Raw genomic sequence first — 22,356 nt, forward strand, 5'->3', positions numbered from 1 at the left:
TCCACCAAAACAACTCTTGCCCTAAAAATTTAACCACAGGTTTAATCCTTTCTCTGGCATTTTTTTTCCATCACTGTCTCCTTCTTTGGTCACCTTCTGCTTGATTCCACAGTCACTGAAGTCAGAGCCAAATTGGTTTAAGAATGTGTAAATACTGCATTAATGTTTCTTGATGTCATTTCCAGCCTCTACCTTGGCTGCTCCTAAAAACAGGTACTCTAAACTTTCTTGCTTTGTCTTGAATTTGTTATTTATGCTTTCAGGAGGGGTATCTTCTTTTTGTTTTTGCATTTCAACAGAACTGAAAGTAAATACCTGGCTTGCATCTTCCCAAGCACATGTGCTGCAGGGAAATCTAACCACTGGAGAGCTGCTTTTAAAGAGTTGTGTTATTCCTTCTTCCTCCCATTAGGCAGCAGTCCAGCCAAATTTACCTTTGCTTTGACTTAAACATATTTCTTTTCTAGTCTTTTTCTACAGCAACAGTCTGGCCTTAGGCAAATCTCCTGGGAGACTTGGTTAAAATGCACCTGTGCTACACAGGCAAACAGATATTGCAGAGTTGCTGGTGCTCTCTCTTGGCCAACACTGTAATATTTCACTGGGGCTCTTACGGGATTCGTCTCCATCACAAAGGAAATGTCCTGTAGTGTTGAAAGAGGACTTAATTTCAGTTATCATTATTTCATAGAATGAGAGCTGTACAGTTATAAATCACCAGAGAGTTTTCTGCCGTTTTCATTGAATTCTTTCTGCTTTAGGCTCACCACTGTTTCTTCCAACTCACAGCCACCTCTGCTAAGCTTCCTTCTTTAACTGCTTACTTCTGCCTTTCCTTTTTTCTCTGTGGAAATAAATAAGTCCCAATTAGACCCCTGCCCAAAGATGCCAGGTTGCTCATCATCTTTTTCCCTTTGTATCTTCATGGCAGTGCCTGCCTTGATAACAAACAATTCTGTAATCACATCAAAAGTAGCAGGAATAAACCTTTGATGAGTATATATATAACAGATTCCTGTTAGAGATGTGTTTATTAATGGCAGTCATAAATCATTGGTTGGTGTGATTTCACTGACTTGTATTTAACTTGCATTTGACAGGTTCCATCTCTTTAAGAACTTTCCTTCAGGGAGTAGCTTAGTTCATTTTTCTGAAGAGAAGCACCGACCTCCCCCAGGTTGTTTCTTGACTGAAGTAATTGCTGTGACTCCTCAGGTCCCAGACAACCAACAGATAATTAGTTCCAATTAAGTTCTCTCACAGGTGCTTACGAAATTGCCATTTGGAAGCAGCAGGTTCTCCTGGAAGGTGAACTGAACAGTGGGGAAGGGAGCACCAAAGATCAGAGCCAGAGGAGGATCAGTCCTGCAGGGGTATGTACCAACTATGTTTTTACTTTTACACCTGGGGTTGCTCAGTGTGGGTCCTTGTTGGGTTTCTTTCACTCTTTAAAAAGGGGAGGGGGAAAAAAAGAAGTAACTTTCAAATGGCCACTGTGTGAGAGATGTGCTGATGAAACCCAACAGCACCTGAGCTCTTGCACAGAGGCAGGAGCAGCCCTGGGGATCACCTGTGCTGTCCCTGCAGAGTTTGTGTGCCTTGGGTCAGTGGGGTTTGGGTTTTACAAGGACTCCTGAGTAACACACAGGGTCTGACCCATTCTTACTGGTGCCACTGTTCTTAGCTGCTTCTTACTGGTGCAACTTTGGGGATCTTAAAGCTGCTTCTTAGCCAGAGAAGGATCATGTCTTTAACTGTCTGCAGCCTGTTGCTTTATGTGGGAGTCAGGAGGGAGTTGTAGAACTTATATTAAAAGACAAAAAGCATCTATGAACCTGACATGTGACTAAGAGCACAAAAAGAGCTGCAGATTTTAATTTAATCCCTGTCTCAGTTGTTGTTATTTCTGTTGTCTGCCCTTACTGGTGGTGTGTGTTGTGCTACTGTTGAATTGTGTGCTGGCACATTTGTTGAACCAAAATGCAGTTCCAGGGTGCAGTGGGTGCAGCTCTGCGCCTGCCTCTGGCTCTTGGAGGGTCTGTTGCTCTGAATTCCAGTTCCTGGCCACACTTTGAGCCAAGACAGTGCTTTTTATTGTAGACTGGAGAAAGTAAATGTATGTAAAACACCAGTAATGTTAATCTCATCCCCAAATAGTGCCAGCATTGTTCACCTGCTCTGGTAGTGCTGCAATTTAAACCTCCCTCATATGGCTTCTACCAAACCTGGCTGGTTTCCCCTCACCCAGCTGGGGAGAGTCTCTGCTCCATTGGCACTAATTAATTAATGACTGAGGAGCTGCTCCACCAGGGCTGAATCACTAGGTTGGAAGAGACCTTTAAGTTGGTAGGTTTTGGAGGAAAGAGGAAGAAATGCCCTTGAAGGGGTTCTTTGGGTTGGTCATCTTTGAACCTACAAGGTCCCTTTGAGCTCTCTGGGGCTGCCACAGCACTTTGGGCTGCATCCATAAGTGGGCACCTGGGAAGATCAGGAAGCTCTATATTCCATGGATTCAAGTATTCTTCTGTCTTTTTGTCACCCAAAACCTCCATCAAACTTTCTGTGGTAGCAGTTAAGAGACTCATCATGAATATGCATGTCTCAATTTACTGACTTCCTTAAAATCTGAGTGTGCTTGAAACTGTTCCTTCCTTTGGCATGACAAACTTTGCTCAGACAAAGAGAGGCATATTTTGAATAGTGTGCAACACTTTGTTCCATCCTATACTTTCTACTTGCTATAGCCTGACAAATGAGAAATTATATTTAAATAACAGAGAATCTTTACTAGTTTTCATCTCTCTATAAATCTAGAAACTTGATTACTGAGAGTTGAAGTATGTGGGTTTCAGTGGCAGAGGGGGAAAAAAGAATATCACAATCTATTATTAGCCCAGAAGAAAACCACTAGTTTTCCTTTTTTATTCCTATCTTTTTTAGCCCAGGAATTTCTCTTTCTAGTGATACAACTCAGCCACTTCTCATCCCGACCGTGTGTAGATATTTGGGCCTTAAACCAACCCCTGCAGAATTCTGAGCTTTATTCACAAAATGGCACTGGCCTGAATACAAAGTGCCACACTTTCTGTGGGAGGAAGAAGACAGGAAAAATGTTGTGGCAGGTGGCTTAAAATAAATAAGACTCAAACAAGCTCTGCTTGGAAGTGCTCAGAGCTTGGGAATGCTCAAAGCAGGCCCTGCAAACCTGCTGGGGAGAGCACTCGGGGGAAGGTCACTTGCAATTATCGTATGGTTTTGCAATTTTTTTTTGCCTGGATGTTATTACAACCAACGCTGTGTGCATTTACATCCTAGGAGATACATAAACTAACCTCCAAATACCACCCCAAGCCCCTAATTATAAACCCAGATCTAGGGAATGTACCATAGACCTGTACATTAAATATAATGCACCTGAGACCAGGACTTGGCTTTAAAGCTACAGTTTTACTTAAGTTTTTCTCTGCCTGGATTATAATTTTAGTAATATGAATAAGAGACTGTGCAGATGCTAACCAGATGCTAATATCCAACTGTAGTTCCACATGTTTCCATGTAATAACTAAGTGTTACTATGGTGATAACAGATTCACTGGAGGTTTGATTTAATAAAGCAGGATTGCATGTTAGTGTCTGTGCAGTTGCCATAGTTTTAGCCAAACAATCGTGCTGCTTCAGACTGAATTGATGGTGTTGCCACTGAGCTGAGTTTCCCTTGTAAATCTGTTTTTCAGGAATAAATTTGCTATGTAAGCAGGTTATAGTATACTGCTTTAATTGATCCCTCTTCCTCCAAATGGCAAAAAAGGATGGTTTTGAATATGAGCACAAAAGTCATTTTGCTAGAGGTGGGGGTTCTTTTCCTTTCCCTCTTTTTTTCTGTGCTGCATTTGACTTCAGATTTAAAGATCTTTAAGCCAACTGCCCAAGGCTTGCCAAAGGAGCCAGAGAAGTCAGAATAAGCAAAGAGTCTAAGTTGGCTTTCACATGAGAACACCTGTGTTTGCAAGCGACAGCAAAGGATGTTCAGTTTTATTGCCACCCGTCCCAGAAACTGAGCTGTAGGGGCTTGAGTGTTATTATTTTAAACTTATAAAGTGCAGTCTGATGGGTACTGATGGCCAAATTCTGCAGTTCCCAGCTCAGCAGGTCTGTTTCATTGGTTTAACATATAACAGAACCATGAGCAGTTCTGTCTTTGGTTCTGCCTTTCCTGCCTGATCATTCCCAGATCCACGGGGCTGCTCCCTGCACCATGACAAGAGAAGGCAATGGAGCTTCCACTCCCAGGAAAGTTGGGCCCAAATGAGTCCATTTCTTCCCTGACCCCAGGACTGTTGCTCCTCCACCTGGTGGGAAGCTCTGTGGCTATTTCTAGTGCAGGATCTTCTTAACCCTCTGTACCTCTGCTTCCTTGCCCTCCACAACTCCCTGACAGGAGGGTGCAGGCTCTGCTCCCAGGAAGAAAGGACAGGACAAGGGGAAACGGCCTCGAGCTGTGCTAGGGGAGGCTCAGGTTGGACAACAGCAGGAATTTCTCCATGGAAAGGGTAGTCAGGGGCTGCCCAGGAAGGTTTGGAGTCCCATCACTGGAGGCATCCAACGAAGGGCTGGACATGGCACTCAGTGCCCTGGGCTGGTGACAAGGTGGGGGTGAGTCAAAGGCTGGACTCGATGATCTTGGAGGTCTTTTCCAATCTCAATAATTCCAATATTCCATCCATGTGCTGCTTGACCTGGAGAGCAGCCTGTCAGTCAGAGCTGGGAACTCATCTACTTTCTATAAGACCACGAGGAGCTTCTGGCTTATGTTACATCTTAATAATAGAAATAATAATAACAATCATTAATAACTCTAATGATAGTGATAACCTTCCAGCTGAACATGTGCAATTTGTATTGCCTCAGCATTATTCCCAGGCAGAGCTTCATTGATATTCAGTGCATCGGCGTGTCTGTCACTGCTCCGTGCACTTTGGGTCTGGAATCCTTAGGGAGCCTCGCAGCTGTCAAATTGACTTCCATCATTTCTTTCGGAGCTGAGAGACAAATTATCCAGCCAGCCATCAGCCTAGGCTCTGCAATCGAACTTGCAATCTCTAAGTGATAAAATGCTGCCTCCCAGGTCAGACAAACAGTCCGGCTGTGAGGAGGGTTGAGCTGGCTGGGAGTGTTGATGCTGTTTGTTGGTGTCCCTTGATTTTTTTTTTATTTTTTTTTCAGAAGCTGCTACTGGGCTTTTTTTTTTTTTTTTTTTTTTTTTTTTTTGTGTCTTTTTCAGAAGTGTTCATGGTCTAATGATCCGGCAGGCGCCTGGGTGAGTCACTGACATATGTCGGCTCGGAGTCCCACTGGGACAGACGCCGCTCCTGGGCGCTGCTGACACGGAACCGGGAGGACGGGCTGGCCGTGGGATGGCAAAATTTACCCCGTCAAAGAGACTGGGGCGGTGAATGAATTGGAAAGGCTTTCCCAGTGTTTCATCCGCGTTAACTGCGAAGAGGTTTGGGCGAGTTTGTTCTGCATCTTCAGAAGAACCTCAGTTCCATCCCCGCTTCTGTGCTCAAGCCGTGACTCGAGGGTTTTGCTCAGGGTTTTTGCCCTACCCTGGACAACCGACCCCTTGGCTCACAGCGGGCAGGGGCGGGCTTGAACGAGGCAAAATCCGCAGGTGGGACCCGACGGCTGCAAAAAAAAACATCGGGGGGATCCACCCCGGCAGCTGCGGGCTGAGGGACGGAGAGCTCCAGGCCAGAGGGGGAGAGGTGGGGAGCTCCCGGAGGAGGAGCAGCCCTCTGGCCTGGAGGGATCCAGAGCTCCGGGATGGAGGGCTCTCGGCCAGAGGGATGAAGGCGTGGAGAGCTCCCGCCTGAGGGAGGGAGGGCTCCAGACCAGAGGGATGAAGGTGTGGAGAGCTCCTGCCTGAGGGACGGAGGGCTCCAGACCAGAGGGATGGAGAGCTGCAGCCGGAGGGAGGGAGAGCTCCCGACGGCGGCTCTTCCCGGGCGGCCCCGCGGGAGGCGGCAGCTGCTGCTCGGGCCCTGCCCCGGGCCGCTCCAGGGCCGTTCCCCGGCATCCCAGGACGCTCCCGGGCCCGTTCAATCTCTCAGGCCGTTCCCCGGGAGCCCCGACGGCGGCGGGGGGGACGGGGCGGGCAGCGGCCGCCAGGGGGCGGCGGCGCCTGAGGGGCCCCTCAGCGCAGCGGGGACACCGGGACGGGAATGCCCGCTGGAGCTGGGGGAGACCCCGGTCAGCCCTGCGGGACAGGGAGTGACTCTGCCCCTCTGCCCAGCCCTGTCAGGCACATCTGGAGTGCTCTGTCCAGCTCTGGGTTCCTCAGCACAGCAGGGACGGGGAGCTCCTGGAGCGGGGCCAGCGAAAGCTGAGGGGCTGAGGAAGGGCCTGGAGGGCCTCGGTGCTCAGGAAAGCTGAGGGAGCTGGGGCTGCTCAGCCTCGAGAGGAGCCCGCAGCCCTGGGTGTCCCTGTGTGCAGGGAGGGGCAGAGCTGGATCCAGGCTCTGCTCTGGGGGCCCAGAGCCACGGGCAGGGCCTGAGCCCAGAGACTTCCACCTGGACACCAGGCAGAACTTTACCAGCACTGGAACAGACTCTCCAGAGAGGGAGTAGAGTGTCCCTGTTACACTTTTACATGACAAAGAAAGTGTCCCTCATGTTAACATGACCATAGTGTGTCACTGGCTGCGTGCACTGCCCGTGGATGAGGATTTGCCTTGTGGTGATCCAGTTCTCTTTTGTATGATCATCCTTTGTATGATCCCGTTGTCGTCATCATCAGCTGTGTTTGGGTCAGGCTGCAAGCAGGATCTGCAGTGTCCTCGTGAAGATTTGAAATACAGCTTGCTCCTTCAAAACAGCTCAAGTTTGGTCAAACCCACAGAGGTACTTTCAAGTCCTTGTTTCCTGCTGTTTTTATTGTTTCTTTGCTCATATTGCAGTCAGGATTAATTGTTGTAGCTTTTGTGATCCCAGACTGGTTTGGGTTGGAAGGGACCTTCAAGTTCAACCTGCCATGGGCAGGGACACCTTCCACTATCCCAGGCTGCTCCAAGCTCCATCCAGCCTGGCCTTGGACACTTCCAGGGATCCAGGGGCAGCCACAGCTTCTCTGGTGCCAGGGCCCCACTACCCTCACAGCCAGGAATTCCTTGCCGATATCCAATCTAAACCTACTCTTTGTCAGTGTGAAGCCACTCACCCTTGTCCTGTCACTCCAGGCTCTTGTGAATAGTCCCTCTCTACCTTTCTTCCAGACCCCTTCAGGCACTGAAAGACCACAGTCAGGTCACCCCAAAGCTCCCAGGTTTGGTGATAAAATACTTCGCATTTAAAAGTGGCGTAAATGTTCTGCAAGTTAAATAACAATCTCCAGCATTTCTTTTTCCTTAGAACGCTCCAAAGTTACCAATTAGCATCAGTATCAGGGTTTTTTATACCATTTCCTTTCAGGTTTTTCACTTTCCTCTTTCTACCACCTCAGCTCTTAATTATGGCTGTCAAACAGAGCACAAGCCAGACATGGCATTTAGCAACCTAATTCTACCATCCTTCTTCTTTTCCATTTCCTTTCCTGTAGCATTCACAAATGCCTGTACCAGTGGGTACCTCTGACATTTCCAAATTGCAATTTGACGGTGTCAGGAAGGTTCATGAATTATTAAAACGTCTCAGCATCATAAAGGTTGGAAAATTACATGTAATTTGACAAAACAAGCGCACGCAGAAAAAGAAAACCCCACCCAGGCATTCCCAAATCAAGAGAGCACCTTTAAAACTTTCCTTTGAATTTGCTTAAAAGGCTCGAATAGTAGGAGAGCTGCATGAGTCATTCTCTCTGTGTCTCTCTCTAGAACAGGAAAGCTCGCAGAGGGTGGAGGCATGTCAGCACAGTGTGGTACACTCTAAAATATCAGCTGAAATGACTAGGCTGGAGAAGTGGGAGGACTGATATTAGTCACAGCCGCTGCACAGCTCAGAAGATGAAGGCTGGAGGAATTACCGGACAGGCATCTGCCACTCTGCCCAGACTCTGAAAACGTCTATCTGGGCTTCAGATCTCTTCAGCCTTCCTTCAGAATGCCCCTCTTCCCCTTTCACTGTGACGCTCACTGCCTTGGCCACGCAGAGCAGCTGTGATGTTAGAGAGTAGTTGAGTTCACCCCACAAACTGTACCAGCAACTTCCATCTGGGATCCCTGTGCTCCAGCCTTTTATTCCGTGTCCCACTGGACAAGCTGCCACCATCCAGCTCCATGAGCTTCAGAGGGATGAGGATCTGTGCTGAGGTCACAGGGAGGTGTTTGCTGGGCTCTCCTCCTGCAGCAGCTCTGTGTCTGCACAGTGGGGCAGTGATGCATTCCCATTTCCCAGCCCCTGTTCCCTCACCATTCCTGGCACTCACAGCTCTCTGCACGTGGCCTGTCCTGCACAGAAGCCCTGGATTTGTCCTGGTGACCACAACACACAACTGGGATGAACTGGGATGTCAGCACCATGTCAGGCTCTGGGACTGCAGTGGTACCAAATTAATTTGGTTCAAGAAAAGGGGCAGTGTGTGCTCTGGGTGTGTGAGTTCCCCAGTTATCACAGAAGAAAGCTTTCTGAACACCAGCATTGTTCTAACATGATGAATATTTGCTTTGGTGTCTGCAGCTGAGGGATTTTGAAGCATTTTACACACTCCAGCTCACCTCTGTGTGCTCATCTTGCTCACCCAGTGCATCTGAAACCATTGTTTAAACCTACTTTATATGCAGAAAGTGGGGTGACCTGACAAATTTTGCAAGAAACAGCTGGTGTCAGCCACAAACTGAGCTCAGGAGCTTTCTTCTCCAGTTCATGTAAAGTTCTTGTCCTGCAAAAAATCCTGAAGCCAAATGACTAAGAGAAATGCAGATCACACAGCATTATTTTGTCCTGGGGGGAGCACGGATACTTCCAAATTTCTGTACAAGGCTGAGCACATCCCATTTTGCCCAAACTATCAATTTTTGATAGTTTTTAAGCCCAGGCTGTGTGCCTCGTGCCAGGTATTGGTTGTGCTGGGCAGGTCATGGGGACAGTTGGGTTTGAGCCAAGCCCCAAACACCCTGAGGAGCAGGACAGAGCTGGGCCCTGCTTTGTCCAGGTTTTGGTGGAGTGTGTCCTCCTGCTCATTCAGAGATGGGAGGAGGTTTGTACTCAGATGAACTCCTCAAAAAATACAAACACCACTTTGCTGTCAGACCCTCTACTCAGCCTGGAGAGGTTTGCGGGATACAGACCCCTGATGTAGCTGAATTGTTACCAGAAGGTGTTTCATTAAATAGCCCAGATCTGCCTCTGTTCTATGCTGGTTTATCTCCCTGCAGTGTATCTGATAATCTTATATATCACATTTAACCAAGCCAAAAATAAAACCTGCAGCAGACCTTCCTGATTGTCTGTGACTGTCTGGAGAAGTGATTTCCTCAGCCCTGTGAACTGGTGTGGATTTGTTCTTACCCAGCTTTCAGCCTGTTTGCCACGTGCAAATACTTCCTTAGTACTTGCTCCTCCAGAAACATTTTAATGTCAGCTATCATACCTTTTTCTTTGAAAGAAAAAAAAAAAGTCACGATCATTTACTCTAATTTTCTGACAAATTCTGAAAGTAATTTTTGGAATTGTACCATTCCTCTGCCCTAATTGGGTGCCTGGAAAGCATCTTAACAGCTGTCAAGAATTCTCAGGTGAGTAAAATACAGTATGAAAGCTCATGAAAGTTATAAGTGAGCTGTACTAGCTGATGTTATTAAATCATTTCATTGGTTAGAACATCCAGAGTAGTTCACCCTTCCCTCCAGGCTGGCCACTGATTTTTTTATAGCTTATATTGAAATCTGCTTCCCAAACCATTATTTTCAGGATGATAAAGGTGATAGCAGCCAAAGAAAAAAGACCCTCTCACCTTTCATGGTGAAACTTGTCCTCCTAAATGCATTTGTTTGCTTTTATGATTTATTTTCTTTTGATCAGAACCATCTGACCCTCGTGTTTAAAGGAATGTTCTTTGCAGTTTTGAAGTCTGCCTGTTATAACATCAGTCCTGCATCCTGCAGTGAGAGGAGCTGGCAGAGGCATCCTCAGCTCATACTCAACAAATCCATCCTTCTTGGCATGCCAGGCACCTGCAGCACATCAGCACTGTCCTTGGTCCCTGTGCAGAAGGAAGAATCCAGGCTGCAAAGTTACAGATCCCCCCATTCTGTGAGAATGTTTTCATATGTGCAAAATCCTGCACGTGCTTGGTTTCCTGAGCCTTCCCTCTCGGCTTTTGGAGAGGCAGCTTTCTTGCTCAGTTTGAAATGCATTTTCTTCTCCTCTGCACAAAAAAATACTCCCAGCCTTTCCATCACCTGTGCTGGTTTTCAAGGCAAAACCAAAAATATTGGATGCTGGGAGAAGTGCAGCATGAGCACAATGTGCTAACAACTCATCCAGGATCCAGCCACTTCCCACCCGTTCCCTGCACAGATCCAGGAGCAGTGCCTGAGCAGTGAGTTCATGCAGCTCTGGGAGGAGACAAGGAGAGCTGAGGTGGGGATCCTGTGATCTGTGGGCTCTGTGTTTTGTGTTCTGAAGCTCTCTGCTGTCAGAGCGAGGCAGGGGACAGTCTGTGTTTGGTTTGTCATGGAATGTCAGGGCACAGAGACAAGCAGTTCCTTTCCTGGGGCCCTTTCTTGTCCTTTGAGTCTGCTGGCTTCCAAGGAGGAAGCTTTTATGAATAACAAGTCCTTGGAGTTGCAGGAAGAGTCAGAGTGCCAATTCCTGGTTTGTGGCAAACACGATCCCCTTTTCTGTTGAGTTAAACCTCTGGATTTTGCCAAAACTCCATTTTCTATGGACTAAAAGAAAGCAAAACACCATTTTAGCCTTGACCTTGTCCCATGTGTTTTTGGAAATTCAGCCATCGTTTATGTACCTAAGCTGGGAGTTGAGCTCATTTGGAAAATCTGTCATAATGTTTGGTAGTGATCTATGAATATGTAGCACCTTTTTTGTGCAAGGGTTGGGTAGTCAGAAGGAACAATATTGGCACAAAAATTACTGCTTCAGGTTTGAAATTCTTGCCTCTTAATTATTTCAGATGGCCATTCATCAGTTATTCAACTGCATAAACACACCTCTGGTTTAATTTCTGGTTTAAATTGTTCTCATTGAGGAGCTACTCTTGGCTTACAGGAGTCTGAGATGAGAAAGCAATTCTGGTGACGTTTGTGTGGTTTGTCTCTGACTGCCTGTCCTTTGTAAGGCTCTCAAAATGTAAGGGTAAAGTAAACAAATAATGGGTTAAAAGTGAGTGTGGTTGTGTTTTTTCCTTAGAGCAGGTCAGGCAGTACTAGAGAGGGCTGTGCTGACTGTACTGACATTTCACTGCAGTCACTGACCAGGTACTTCTCTGGAAATGATTCCCAGCAGCTTATTTCATTATCAGACGTAAAATAGGTCACTCTGGGGCTTTGAATTCTGTAGTGAATCTGTTCAGGTGACCTCACAGCAGCATCCTGCAATCTGCCATGGTGGGTTGGAGCAGCAACAATTTCTTCACAGCGTGAACCTGCCACTGCCCTCCCTGGTCCTGCTTTGAAGTAGGTCAAGCCTGTGAACTGCAGAGACTCCGTGGACCCCTCGTTTATTCCACCATTGCTGCCTCAGGATGCAGAGTCGAGCTCTCCTCCTGCACCCACTGAGCACTGGAGCTCAGGTGCACAGGGCACAGGGAGTGTGTGCTGGGCCTGCACCACAAAGGCTCTCCCTGGCCTCCTTCTGCAGCTGGAAGAGGATAACCTGCAAAAACAAACTCTCTTAAAGGAGTGGTTTCCACCCAGTTGTTTACCAGTGGTTCTTTTCATCCCTGTTCTCTGGCTTTTCTTTGATTTTTTTGTTGTACTGTCTGTTTGAAGGTGCTGCAAGTTGCATAACCATGTCCAGCTTTTACTTAAAGCTGTCTCAGTGTGCACAGCTTCACCCTCAGATCCAGGAGAGTCACCTGGGCCTTACTGGAGTGTCAGTGACTGAATTCTGGGTTTTTTTAAATTTCCTTCTCAAATCAGGATTTTTCTTTTTCCATCTTTGAGTAGGATTTACAGGCTGGTAAAATAAAGTACAGAATGTTACCACTGTTTTGTTTCTTTTTTTTTTTAATCATAGCAAGAAAAGGCAGAGTTTCCTGTTAGTACAGGTGTTCTCGAATTTCACTAGTGACTATTGGATGAGAAACTTAAAGAAAAACTTGTTTAACTTTGCCACTGATATGGAAGGAAATGTCCCAAGGTACTTGTCAGCTGGTCTTCTTTATTAATGATATTGCACAATTAGATATTGCACAAAGGTTTGTCATTAAAGGCATTTCTAAGGAGAGTAGATTTAATTTTCCCCTTTACTGACTGAGGAAGTTAAGGTCTAGAGAAAGGAAGTGATTATTTAGAAACCCTAGAGAGGAAACTGAGCCCAGGGTTCTGTATAATAACCATGCAGACTGTGCAGCATGCCCTGAAATACCCACTGCAGTTCAGATCTACCTGTCCTGCTCTGCATTCCTAAGAGATAAAATACCTCCTGCTGCTCTCTTTATCCCTCTTTCTTTCCTGGAGCTGGGATGTGAAAACACAGTTGCCCCGTGCCCAGCAAGGTTTGGTGATTTAGGTGAATTTCAGAGCTGCCCCAGAGGTGTGTGCCACCACTCAGGGACAGCAGAGCAGCAGGAGCCCAGCTGCAGGGACCAGCCTGCCTGTGCCAACGGGTGACACTGGGACATTGAGCACCACTCACAGGTGACACTGGGACATTCAGCACCACTCACAGGTGACGCTGGGACATTGAGCATCACTCACAGGTGACACTGGGACCTTCAGCACCACTCACAGGTGACGCTGGGACATTGAGCATCACTCACAGGTGACACTGGGACCTTCAGCACCACTCACAGGTGATGCTGGGACATTCAGCACCACTCACAGGTGACACTGGGACCTTCAGCACCACTCACAGGTGATGCTGGGACATTCAGCATCACTCACAGGTGACGCTGGGACATTCAGCACCACTCACAAGTGACACTGGGACCTTCAGCACCGCTCACAGGTGACACTGGGACATTGAGCACCACTCACAGGTGACACTGGGACCTTCAGCACCGCTCACAGGTGACGCTGGGACATTCAGCACCGCTCACAGGTGACGCTGGGACCTTCAGCACCACTCACAGGTGACGCTGGGACATTCAGCACCGCTCACAGGTGACACTGGAACCTTCAGCACCGCTCACAGGTGACACTGGGACCTTCAGCACCGCTCACAGGTGATGCTGGGACATTCAGCACCACTCACAGGTGATGCTGGGACATTGAGCACCACTCACAGGTGACACTGGGACATTGAGCATCACTCACAGGTGACACTGGGACATTCAGCACCACTCACAGGTGACACTGGAACCTTCAGCACCGCTCACAGGTGATGCTGGGACATTCAGCACCACTCAGCCCAGTGCCAGGGAGGGAACAGTGCTGGGAATGTGGTGTTGGTGGAGCCAGGATGCAGAAACCTCTTGATCTGCTCTGTGACTCCAGATCCCAGCCAGCTCTTGAAGCTGCTCAGCAGAGGAGCAGTAAAGTGTTGCCACAGCAGGATTTATTTGTCCCTGTTGATGTCCTTGTGCAAAACACAAATCTTAAAACAACGAAATGGGCTCAGTGTCCTCTGCAAGCTCTTGCCTCCAAGGGGCTGTTCCCCAGCATGCAGACACCGAGGCAGACGCTGACAGGGCTCTTGTTGGGCACAGTTTGTCTCCTTTGTTTATCTCCCAGGAGCAAACTTCAGCCATGCTGGTCTCCTTCTTGTCAGACTGATCCCATCTGTGGTGGGTGTTCTCCAAGGTCAAGGAGAGTTGCCTGTGCCTAGTGGCCTCCAAAGCTTCTCCCACCCTTTCCTGTTAATGGATCTGGAATCAGGAGCTGCAGCCTGGTTTTGTTTACTGATAGAGTTAAATTTGAGAAGGGAATCCCCATCTTCATTCACTCTTTCAACCCATGGATAGTAAAGCATCAGCCTCAAAACAGTGGTCAAAAAGCCAGCTTCTCACTGGCTGTAAATCAGGATTGCTGTGGTCAAAGTTAGAAAATGGAATGGGGAAAGGAGGAGTTCTTGAGGGGTCTTGCAGCTGTTTTCACATCCTCTCTCAAAGAGAATTTCTTCAATTAGTAGCAAGGATCTTATGCAAGAAAACTTGGAACAAATCTGATTTCACAAATGTTTGGGGTTTTTTCCCCATAAGTTGTATTACTGCAGGTCATTGTATTCCTATTTTCTCTCTCTCTCTATGGAACTGCAAAAGTGACAGTGCTTTAAACTGAAAGATTTGCAGCGAGCCATCAGTCACCATGCATGGAGGGTAGATCTCCTGGTTTAGTCTTGCTTGTGCTTCCATAAATCAGCATAGCTAAAATATTTGTGGTTGTCTGTAGGAGATTTATGCAGGTGGGAGCTTAGAGTCAGTCTGTCATTTTTGTGGGGGAAGTGAGAGATGGAACGGGCTGGGGAATGCTGGCTTGCAGGAAGGAAGGATTTATAATGATATTTTGGATATTTAGGGGTTCCACAGAGACAATTAGCAGAGACTCTGTGTGTGTACATGTGTACATGTCTCTGATTTGGAAAGAGCCTGTTGTTTCCCTGCATCCTTCTCTAGTCAGTCAGGTGGGGATGTTGTATGGAAGATTCCTTCTCTTGGATCTGCTTCAGGCTTGGTTTTCTTTTTGGCTCATTCCCTTAGGTCCAAGGTGATCTGTGCCTGGGTTCTGCCTGGCTTTGGCTGGTGTGTGCAAATGGGCTCTGTGGGTAATTGTGGGTTGAAAAGCTCTTTCAAAGTACCCTTCATCCCTGACTGCAAGCTCAGGGACCTCAGCTGATGATGGTGACTCTGTGAGTTCTGAGCATGATGAAGAGGAAGGAGGGACCAGAGAAACATCTTTTAACAGTGATAACAAAATCCAGTAGCGCTGTGTGACCCCAATGTGTCAGTGGCTCATGGCAGCTCTGAGCCCTGATTTCCACCAGCTGCTATCCCAACACTGTTCCTGTGGGACAGGCATCCCCAGGAGCAGGAAGGGTGGGAGAGTGAGAGTGCCCCAGACTCTGCAGTTCCTGGTCCCTTTGCAGGCTCAGGCAGAGGCCAGGGCTGGGCTGTGTGAAGGTCATGGCTGTGGCTTCTCCTCCCCTTTTCACTGGTGGGATCCTGTTCCCGAGGATTTGCTGGCTTGGCCAGAGTTCAGCACACAGTGGGGAGGCTGCAGAGCCCCAAACCCTTGTAAATATGTTTTGGAAAGCTTTAAAAAAGTGCTGCTTATCACACAATGCTCAAAAGTTCTCTGGGATTCTTTCTCCTCTGTAGCAGTGGGTTTCTGATTTTCCAAACACCTGTTTTGCACCCCCTGATTCCATGTTTCCCCCCAGTTTGAATTCAGGCTGGGCTGTAATGTGAGACAGCCAGGGAGCAGCAGCCAGCCTGGGAGTCCTGCGTAATTCCAGCAGGGAATTCTGCACAGTCCACAAATCCCAAAGGACAGGAAGGGGCAACTCCACCTACAGAGCCCTGAAATCAACACTCTGACCAGAGGGAGCAGGGCCTGCCTAGGGGGAAAGTGCCCCTGTAGTTTGTTAAGCCAAAAAGGAATTTATCCAGAGCTAATAGAGGAGACATCATTTTCCAATAAATTTTAGGGGAAAAAAATCAGGAAAATATTAATAGTTTTGAAGTAGCATTGCTGTGCTGTGTCACTGTCTTGTATTTTATTAAACTTCTGTAAAATAATTTCCAGGGATGTGTGTAATATAGGAGGACAGAGATGAGTCTTAAATCAGATTTTTTTGGTGTGTTTTCCATCTTTGCCAAGTTCCTATAAATCTTTGCAGTTGTAGAGACAGCCTAAAAACTGCTAACATTTCCAACTACAGAGCATAACACTGAATAAGGATAGTTGAAAAATTTCTGTCAAAACTGTGTTTAATGGAAAATAGAGTTTTGATAAAATAGCATTTCCACTGAAAATAGCTGCTTTCCATGGAGAATGTTGGTTTTTCACTGCAATATTTTGACAGAAATTTTAAAATCTTGGGCTGAAATATGTACAGCTGTTCAAGTCCGTCTAGTGCCATTCATATTTCCTCACCTCCTCAAATTTGAGGTATTTTGCCAACTCTTTGGTTTTTAACATTGTGATACTTGGGAGTTTTTGTCAAGCCCACCTCTAGATTCCTGCCATAGGACTCTTGGTTTTGTGTTTAAAAAGCTGGGTTTCTGCGGCTTTTGAAGTTAGAGGCAAAAAACCTCAAGAAAATGTGATTCAATAACATCAGGAATTATAAATCAAAGTAAGCTAATGAAAATTCTATTTTGTTTCAAGTAATTCTCAAAATTTTTAAACCATTTAAAAATATTTCTATAGAAAATGTGTTGCCCAATCGATTAATTATTATAATCCTTCCCTCCATTTTCTGTGCCTTTTCCAGTTCTATTTTTATTTTATAAAATGGGGAAAAGGTCAGTACTGGACCCAAATATCCACATACTCATAGATTTACCTGGGGTAAAGAAATGCCCTCAGTTTTCCTTTCCAGTGATTCTTCCCTGTTTGCCTTTCTGATCATCCTGGAGCCTTTTTGTGTTTTCCTGGAACTTTTTGTCCCAGCCTGAAGGTGCCTCTGCGCAGCAGCTGGCACTGGTGTCTCTCGGGGCTAAGGTGACACCGTTTTTGTACTGATCAAAGGGGACTTGGAGGGTGAGGGAGGTGACAGGGGAAACCTCAGGCTCGTGGGCAGGAACCTGTGTTTTGTGTGGGCTGTCACACTTGTGATTTCACTTCACAGCTGGGGTGGGTTCCTGCTTGGAGATCCCTTTTTCATTCCAAAGTGAAAATCGACCAGTGGAACTCGAGTGGGATCTGCCAGACCTGCTGTGGCTGTTTGTTCCAGGGCAGAGTGAGGGTTTGATGTGCACAAAACTGGCAAATGCTCCACTGGACCTGGAATCCCTCCTAGGAAATGTTAACTTAATACTCAGCCTGCCATAATAAAACCTTCTTTTTCTTTTTTTCTATTTTTTTTTCTCTTTTTTTGTTTGGTTTTTTGTTTGCCTCTGTTCAGATGACAGTGTCCAAGTACAAAACTTTATTCTAGTGAGCATCTGGAAATCTCAGGCTGTGTCCATGCTAGTAAAATCAAGGATGCCTGGGAATGTTCCCAGGAATGTTCCTCAAGTGTGGAACATGATACTGTACTAGTGAAGTGCTGGAATGTTACTTGGCAGAATTTTGGCCCATGCAGGCTGGTGTTTGTCTCAACTGTTCCCAGGTAGGGTTTGAAGCTGGAGACCATTCCCAAGGAGTGGTTTTGATGCAGTCACACGGATTCAGAGAGCTGAGAGGTTTCCAATCCCAGCATGAGCTGTTCTGTGTCAGCCGCCCTCAATGTTTGGGCACATTCCTGTGCACATTTCATGTACTGGTGCTGATATCTGTTACTTGGAGTGAAAATCTGCCTAAAACCCTCCCCCTGCTGCCTTTCGTGTCACCTTTGCTTCTCAGAGAACGTGAACGTGTCTCAGGAGGTTGTTTACATGGTGTTTATTTAAATTATGCTCCAGCGAGTGTCATTGGAGCTGACTCTGTCTCGGTGATTTCTTTGATCAGTCACAAGTACTGATTTAGAATGGGGTTCACGGGCATGAACTTTATGCAGGAGCATATTTTGAATATGTAAGACACTACTGAACAATATTAATTGTTTTGTGATGTGCTGGCTAAAGGAAAGATCAAAGATTTACTATTCTAGAGCTATGCTCGTACATTGTAGGAAGTTCCTGTCCCCAAAACACCACAGTTTCAAGAGCTAATCCACAGAAGTGTCCCAGGTTCACCTCTTTGTTTATTTAAAGGTCTAGGAAAAGCAGGGTAGTGGCCAGTGTAAAATCTAGTCACATATAAATTGTAAAAATTAAATAGATATGGGCTCAATGTATCGAATGGAGGCATCTTTTTTTTTTTTTGTATGGGCTCATCAGAAACTAACCCATACTGTGCATATTCATTTTATAAGGCTTTTTAAAATTATTTAAATTATTACCTTGATTTTAAGTAGCTAGATTATAGGTAAGATGCATTTATATATAGCATATAAGCATATATATAAGATGATGGCCATCAATATTTTGCAAACACATTCTGAAGAATTTTAAATTTGTTTGATTTGCCAGTATGAATTAAAAATAAGAGGTTCTGTTGGGGTTTTGGGGTGTGAATTTAGGGACTGACTGTTAGGTTGTGGCAGAATCTTACCCCAGGACCAGAGCAGTGGCAGTGCCCCAGGGAGCCTGGAGCACCTGGGATGTGCCAGGAACAGGGCTGGGAAGTGGGGCTGGGACTGAGCCATGGAGGAACTCAGTGCTCCAGTGCTGGGAGCTGCTCTCTGGCAGGAGACTGTCCTGGGCAGGGCAAGCAGCTCCCAGCTCTCTAAAACATCAAGCAGATGTTTCCCGTGGTTCCCATGGTGACTGTCACCCTGATGTGCGAACTGTGACCTCAGTGATCGCTAATTGAAATTGGTGGAGAGTTGGGTCTGACCTGTCATCCCCATCCTTGCACATCTTGATCCTAGCAGATCCGAATCTTGCACCCCTTGATCCTTGCACACCCTAATTCTGCACACCCTGATCCTTGATCCTTGCACCACCTGATCCTTGCACACCCTAATTCTGGACACCCTGATCCTTGCACATATTGATCCTCATAGATCCTGAATCTTGCACACCCTGATCCTTGAACACCCTTATTCTGCACACCCCAATCCTCTCACACCCCAATCCTTGCACACCCTTATTCTGCACACTCCAATCCTCAAATATCCCAATCCTTGCACACCCTTATTCTGCACACTCCAATCCTTTCACACCCCAATCCTTGCACACCTTTTTTCTTCACACCCCAATCCTTGCACACCCCGACCCTTGCACACCCTTATTCTGCACACCCCAATCCTCTCACACCCCAGTCCTTGCACACCCTTATTCTGCACACTCCAATCCTTGCACACCTTTATTCTGCACACTCCAATCCTTTCACACCCCAATCCTTGCACACCTTTTTTCTTCACACCCCAATCCTTGCACACCCCGACCCTTGCACACCCTTATTCTGCACACTCCAATCCTTTCACACCCCAATCCTTGCACACCCTTATTCTCCACACCCTGATCCTTGCACACCCCAATCCTTGCACACCCTGATCTTTGCACACCTATATTCTCCACACTCCAATCCTCTCACACCCCAATCCTTGCACACCTTTTTTCTCCACACTCCAATCCTCGCACACTCCAACCCTCGCACACCCTGCTGTTGCCTGCTGGAAGGGCAGAAGCTCCAGCCCCCGGGCAGTGTCCCCTGTCCCATTTCCCACAAAGTCCCCCAGGCTCCACGTCAGCCTCTGCTCGGGGCAGGCAGGGCTGTCCCCAACCGCAGCTCTGGTTCTTCCCTCCTGAGTCACAGCCCAAGTGACAGACAGCAGCGCTTTGAACGCTGCCATCAGTGAGAGTCCTCGCCTGCCAGGGCTCCAGAGCTGCAGCACAGGGCTCTGAAAGGCCAAACTTCCACAGCACAATCACTGTGCTGCAAAAGAACATTTCCCAGACTCGCCTGAAACCGAGGTTTTGCCTTCTTGGAGATGAAACGCTTATCAGGGTTTACAAGCCTTCCTGGTAAATTTTAGCCCTGTGCTGGGGGAATTCCCTGCAGGGGGTGGTGTAAATGTTGAGGAAAGCTATACTGTAATTGTGAAAGCATGAGAAACCATAGAGGGGTTTTCAAATGAATTTTCAGGTTCATTCACAGCTTGGCTGAAGAGCAGCTGTGGGAAACAAACCTCCTGAGAACTGAAACAGTGCACGGAGTGGAGCTCAGAGCTGCAATTCTTCAGTAAAGCAGGGAATTTAAGCATTTCAGTGCTGGGGAAATGAAACTGGCCAGTGCTCTGTTTCACTGGGTGAGAAAACAGCCCATTCTGTAGGGTTTGGCCTTCTTACAGTGATTTTCAAGATACAGGATGAAAAAAAGTTATTTAAAATTTCCTTTAGCCCTGGCATATCTTGAGAGGGGAAATACTTTTGTTTGAAATTTCAGTTTAAATCATCGGTTGCTTAATTTAGGGAGTTATTGAGCATTATTTTTGAAGGCATTGTGTCCCTGTAGCTGTCACTGAGTCAACTGGAGAGGTACACAAGTGTTCATCATACAAAAATGTCTAATTGTTGTCCTGCCCCAAATTGAAAGGCTTATTTTTGGTGCTGGGATCCTCCTTGGAACTGGTATTCCATCACTGGGAAATATGAAATACGGAACACGCTTCCTGTATGGATTCTTCCCTTTTTAACCTAAATTTGCAGATTCATTTGTTCCAATGACTCGTGAAGAATGAATGGGGACAGACAGGTCTTTTTAAAAAATGTAATATAAATTTGATTGCCCTTTAAAATCGCTGCCAATACGACCCAAATTTTCAAAGCTCATAAGTGCTTCACGTACAGTGATTTAAATTGGAATGAGACACCTCTACAGCTTTTGAAGGTCCGTGACTTTTATCTTTTAATTGCCACTGTAATGAAGAGGTGGAGTTTTTCAGGCCTGTCTGTCTCTGTGATAACCTCATCTCCTCGTGCCCGCCCTACAAGGCCTCCCCAGCTTTATCTCCAAGGCACTGAGCTCTTTGAATGAGTTTCCATTTGTTCTCAGCCAGATAAGCAGCACCCTTGCAGTATCCACTTGCTGCAGCGTGGCTCTGACGCAGCTGGGGTGGTGAAGTCTTTATCAGATTAGAGCTTATCAGGCTCACAGACGCAGCCTGGACACTTGTTGTATCTCCAGGGTTACACTGAGGCCCGGGCTGCCCTTGGCTTCACGCAGTCTCCATTCAGGAAAGTGCTCAAGCACGTGCTTGAGCAAGCAAATAGTCCCACTCAGTGGCTGTGCACTTCCCTTTGGCTCTGGCAGGGATCTGCTTAAACATTTCCTCAGATTAGGGCTTGGGGGTGGCTGATTTATCATCCAAGTCAGCCTCTGAGCAGGAGCAGATTGTAATGGTCAGGGGGGAAATAGGTTCTGCTGTATAATTCCATGTGGAAAGCACACACCTGTTGCAGGAGGAAGTGCTGGAAGAGGAACACTCAGTTCTGCTGGTTTACAAGTAGTTTTGGAGCATGAAAAATACTGCCAGAGGAAGTTGGTTTGCTGAAGGGAGTGCTGTTGTGCTCATGCCCTGTATTGTGAACTCATCCTAATTCAGATTTAATGCAAGAAGATCGCTTATGTAATGGATAATTGAAATATGGCAGAAGTGCACAGGATTTGAACTCATGCTGAGGAGAAAGAAATCCACAGAAACCCCAATCAGCAGGCAGGTTGTTGGCAGGACAAGGCAATGTTGGTTTGACAGTAAAGAAATGTTTTATATTTCATAATGTTCTTGTGTCATAGAAGCATTTGAGGTGTCTGAAAATACCAGTATGTTCAGCAGTTTGAGCTCACGACTCTCTGACTCATCCCTCTAAAAATGCCAAAGAAATGAAACTATTCCTTTGTATCCTTCCAGAGTGGACAGGAAACACTCCCAGGTGGTCAAGAAAAGCACCCATCATATCAGGACACCTAAAATTCAGGGGGTGTAAAGATTGCAGCACCATATCCAGGAAGTTTGGCACAATCCTTTATATCCCTACAAACAGGTGGTGAAACTGTAGATAAGGAAAAATCAGGACTGAGAAATTTGGGTCATACGATAAGGAGGTTTAGTGAACCTTCCTGCATTTATTGTACTTTTGTTACTCCAACCTGTGGTAGGTGTGAGCCTGTCACAGCTCCCTGTTGGGAAGCTTGGCTGCTCCTACCCTGAGGTGTTTGGTTAATCTTTGAACTGTGGGGATCCTTGGCCAGTCCCAGTGGGGCAGCCAAGATAAGAGGCACTGCACAGAGCAGGGGATTACACCCAACCTCAGTTCATACCCTTTTTGTAAATGATTAGTGGCTGCTTTAGTAAATAATTGTTCACCCCAGCGTGTGCAGTGCCCCAGCCTGTAAAATGTTTATAACACCTGAGAATAGTTTATTGCCTCCATATAAACTGCTTATAAATGGAAAATTAGCGTGGTGTGGGACCAAGGGCAGGGGCAGGGAGGGCAGTGTTGGGCCTCTGTTGCTGAACTTCAGGATCCTCCTGCACAGGAGGGGTGTGAGACCCTGCAGAGAAGGAAAAAATCCCCCTTTGAGTGTACCTT

The 22,356-nt window shown here is 46.7% G+C and overlaps 1 long non-coding RNA gene across 3 annotated transcripts; it reads left to right on the top strand.

Annotated features, from left to right (window-relative positions):
• Positions 1-1,113: 1,113 nt before the first annotated feature.
• Positions 1,114-10,064, top strand: LOC135285194 (uncharacterized). Of its 3 annotated transcripts, XR_010350172.1 has the most exons (4): positions 1,114-1,373; positions 5,282-5,317; positions 6,745-6,899; positions 7,868-10,064. It is a non-coding gene; the product is annotated as an uncharacterized LOC135285194 (long non-coding RNA). The 3 variants fall into 3 exon arrangements; XR_010350170.1 differs by lacking the exons at positions 5,282-5,317; positions 6,745-6,899; XR_010350171.1 differs by lacking the exons at positions 1,114-1,373; positions 5,282-5,317 and having other exon boundaries at positions 6,209-6,899.
• Positions 10,065-22,356: the final 12,292 nt, after the last annotated feature.

This window comes from Passer domesticus, chromosome 22 (genome assembly GCF_036417665.1).
Source record: "Passer domesticus isolate bPasDom1 chromosome 22, bPasDom1.hap1, whole genome shotgun sequence".
Taxonomy (NCBI): domain Eukaryota; kingdom Metazoa; phylum Chordata; class Aves; order Passeriformes; family Passeridae; genus Passer; species Passer domesticus.